The sequence below is a fragment of the Hyla sarda genome, chromosome 4, assembly GCF_029499605.1.
Source record: "Hyla sarda isolate aHylSar1 chromosome 4, aHylSar1.hap1, whole genome shotgun sequence".
Lineage (NCBI taxonomy): Eukaryota > Metazoa > Chordata > Amphibia > Anura > Hylidae > Hyla > Hyla sarda.
Genome location: NC_079192.1, coordinates 67,585,326 through 67,589,943, shown reverse-complemented (window position 1 = coordinate 67,589,943; position 4,618 = coordinate 67,585,326).

The window sequence follows — 4,618 nt, the reverse complement described above, 5'->3', positions numbered from 1 at the left end:
TTGTCAGCACTCCTTACAATAACAGAATTTTGCAAATTGAGTTTTACAATCTATATATTTAAAAAATTGTATGTTTGTAACAAATAAAGTATGCGGAAAAGTGAATGAAACCATAGCAACCTGTGTCCTGTGATTCACTTTGTCAGTTTTGTGTTTGTTCTAATCGGCCCATTTTGGGGTTAGATCTTTGTGTTGCATATATAGCCCAAACATGTTTAGCGGCATTGTACCGGGATTTTAATCATTCATTGTTCCCATTGAGGCTCACAATCGAATTTCCTTTCTCAGATACACTTAGGCCTTGTTCAGATTATGCAGATTTTGTGATGCACAACCTTCCATTCTCTATACAGCTATTTTAACCTTCATCCTTCTTCGTAGCCTCCAGTATCACGGCGCCCTGTCTGGTAACATTGTTTTTCCTAGACCTCGGTCTGCAGCCGGAGGAACTGACCGCGCTGCTCACCAATCGCTGGTGGCACAACACTGTGGAAAGTGATTTGGCTGAGCATGTATGCGGCTTCTGCCAACTCTGGGAAACAGACTGTCAGTGGAGACAGGGTGCTCTGATACTGGAGGCTACAAGGAAGCAGGTAAAGGTAAGATAAAGGTTTTATTAGGCAAATTGGGCATATTATTGTAAATAAAACATTTCACCAAAAGATACCAGATACCCTTTTAAATGGGTACTCCAGCAAGAATCATTTATGACCTTTCTAGTGGATAGAAAAATATGTTCTAGATGGTTTAAAATTAGACAGCTGGAACCTCTGCCATTTTCAAGGTCATAGATAGGAAGAGCTTCCATGGAGAAGTAGTTGAAAGTACCACTATGTTCTTGAGAGTACCACCACGCTCAGCTTAAAGAGAATTTTCCATTTAAGTAAATGCACCCGCAGTGTACATATTTGGCCACAGCTTTATTCATTCTCTATGGGATTCCAGAACATTGCTGAGTGCTGAACCATGTACAGAAGTTCCATAGAAATGATGGGAAAAAACAATTTAACCTTATTTTGTATCACTTTATAATACAGAAGGTACATTTAAAGACATAATCAGACATAGTGGTAATAGTGATAATGCCAACGGGACTGAGGTCCCTGCATACAAGAAATTACAATCTAATACGATATAGAGGTGATATGGGAGGTGAATAATGCATGATTTGTGCAGTTCAGCCATCTTTTATAGAATGAGAATAGATTAATGCTTATCTCCTTAACGATGCAGGACGTAAATGTACGTCCTGGTGTGGTGGTACTTGATGCACCAGGAAGTACATTTACTTCCTGTACATGACCGCGAGCATCAGGGAGGATCCGATTATCCATAATGGCGGACAGAGGTCCCCTCACCTGCCTCCGTCTGTCTCCAGGGGTCTTCTGCTCTGGTCTGAGATCAAGCAGACCAGAGCAGAAGATCACCGATAACACTGATCAGTGCTATGCCCGATGCATAGCACTGTACAGTATTAGCAATCAACTGATTGCAATAAATAGTCCCCTGTGGGGACATAAAAAATGTAAAGAGAAACTGAAAAATACCCTCCACCAATAAAAATGTAAATTGTCCCTTTTTCCCATTTTACCCCCAAAAAGTGTAAAAAAAATAAACATTCAGTATTGCCGCGTGTCCGAACTATCAAAATATGTTAATAAGCCTGTATGGGAAAAGGTGTAAACGTTACAAAAAATAAAAAGTCAAAAATTGCTGCATTTTTGTCACCTCACATTCCCAAAAAATATATAAAAAATTAATAAAATGTATTAAACGTTTTATATACAGTCATGGCCATAAATGTTGGCACCCCTTAAATTTTTCAAAAAAAATGATGTATTTCTCACATAAAAGGGTTGCAGTAACACGTTTTGCTATACACATGTTTATTCCCTTTGTGTGTATTGGAACTAAACCAAAAAAGATGAGGGGAAAAAATTGTACATAATGTCACATCAAACTCCAAAAATGGGCTGGACAAAATTATTGGCACCCTTAAAGGGGTACTCCGCTGCCCTGCTTCTGGAGCTCCGCTCCCCAGCGTCCGTAAGTTTATTGTTCCGAACGCTGTGTGCGGGCTTCCATGTTCAGGGCCACCCCTCATGACGTCACGCCTGCCCCCCCTTCGGAACAATAAACTTCCGGACGCTGGGGAGCAGAGCTCCGGAAGCACGGCAGCGGAGTACCCCTTTAACTTAATATTTGTTTGCACACCCTTTGGAAAAAATAACTGCAATCAGTGGCTTCCTATAACCATCAATAAACTCCAAAAATGGCCTTGACAAAATTATTGGCACCCTTTCAAAATTGTGGATAAATAACATTGTTTCAAGCATGCAATGCTCCTTAAAACTCACCGGGGGCAAGTAACAGGTGTGGGCAGTATAAAAATCACACCTGAAAGCAGATAAAGAAAGAAGTTCACTTAGTCTTTGCATCGTGTGCCACACTAAGCATGGGCTACAGAAAGAGGAGAAGAGAACTGTCTGAGGACTAGAGAATGAAAATTGTGGAGAAATATCAACAATTTCAAGGTTACAAGTCCATCTCAGAGATCTACAGGGTGGGCCATTTATATGAATACAACTTAAAGGGGTTCTCCGGTGCTTAGACATCTTATCCCCTATCCAAAGGATAGGGGATAAGATGCCTGATCGCGGGAGTCCCGCCGCTGGGGACCCCGTTTGTAATCAGTCCCCGGAGCGTGTTCGCTCTGATTACGGGAGACTACAGGGCCGGTGGCATGTGACGTCACACCTCCGTCCCTGTGTGACGTCAAGATCCGCCCCTCAATGCAAGCCTACGGGAGGGCGCGTGATAGCTGTCACGCCCCCTCCTGTAGGCTTGCATTGAGGGGCGGAGCGTGATGTCACATGGGGGCGGAGGCGTGACATCACACGCCGCCGGCCTTGTAGTCACCCGTAATCAGACCTGGAGCAAACACGCTCCGGGGGCTGATCACGGGTGTCCCCAGCTGCGAGACTCCCGCGATCAGGCATCTTATCCCCTATCCTTTGGATAGGGGATAAGATGTGTAAGCACCGGAGAACCCCTTTAATAAAATGGGAATGGTTGGTGATATTAACTTCCTGTTTGCAGCACATTAGTATATGTGAGGGGGGGAACTTTTCAAGATGGGTGGTGACCATGGCGGCCATTTTGAATGCAGCTTTTGTTTTTTCAATAGGAAGAGGGTCATGTGACACATCACTTATTGGGAATTTCACAAGAAAAACAATGATGTGCTTGGTTTTAATGTAACTATTCTTTCATGAGTTATTTATAAAATGTGTTCAATGTGCTGCCCATTGTGTTGGATTGTAAATGCAACCCTCTTCTCCCAGTCTTCACACACTGATAGCAACACCGCAGGAGAAATGCTAGCACAGGCTTCCAGTGTCCGTATACACTGCTATATACTACTATATACACCGCAGGAGAAATGCTGGCACAGATTTCCAGTATCCGTAGTTTCAGGTGCTGCACATCTCGTATATTCACAGCATAGACAATTGCCTTCAGATGACCCCAAAGATAAAAGTCTAAGTGGGTCAGATTGTGAGACCTTGGGGGCCATTCAACTGGCCCACGACGACCAATCCACTTTCCAGGAAACTGTTAATCTAGGAATGCTCGGACCTGACACCCATAATGTGGTGCTGCACCATCTTGCTGGAAAAACTCAGGGAACGTGCCAGCTTCAGTGCATAAAGAGGGAAACACATCATCATGTAGCAATTTTGCATATCCAGTGGCCTTGAGGTTTCCATTGATGAAGAATGGCCCCACTATCTTTGTACCCCATATGCCACACCATACCATCAATTTTTGTGTTCCAACAGTCTTGAAGGGATCTATCCAATGTGGGTTAGTGTCAGACCAATAGCGGTGGTTTTGTTTGTTAACTTCACCATTCACATAAAAGTTTGCCTCATCACTGAACAAAATCTTTTGCGTAAACTGAGGGTCCTGTTCCAATTTTTGTTTTGCCCATTCTGTAGCACCTGAAACTATGGATACTGGAAGCCAGTGTTACCATTTCTTCTGCAGTGTTGCTATCAGTGTGTGAAGAGTGGGAGAAGAGGGTTGAATTGACAATCCAACACAATGGGCAGCACATTGAACCATTTTATAAGTGGTCAGAAACTTGTAAATAACTCATGAAAGAATAAAGTTACGTTAAAACCAAGCACATCATTGTTTTTCTTGTGAAATTCCCAATTTCCCAAGTTTGATGTGGCACATGACCCTCTTCCTATTGAAAAAAACTAAAGTTGGATTCAAAATGGCCGACTTCAAAATGGCCGCCATGGTCACCACCCATCTTGAAAAGTTTCCCCCCTCACATATACTAATGTGCCACAAACAGGAAGTTAATATCACCAACCATTCCCATTTTATTACAGTGTATCCATATAAATGGCCCACCCTGTAGATTTGCCTTTGTTCACAGTGTGCAACATTAGGAAGATTTTTGCAACCCATGGCACTGTAGCTAATCTCCTTGGACATGACTGAAGAGAAAAATTGATGAAAGGTCTCAACGGAGGATAGTCTGGATGGTGGATAAGCAGCCCCAAACAAGTTCCAAAGATATTCAAGCTGTCCTGCAGGCTCA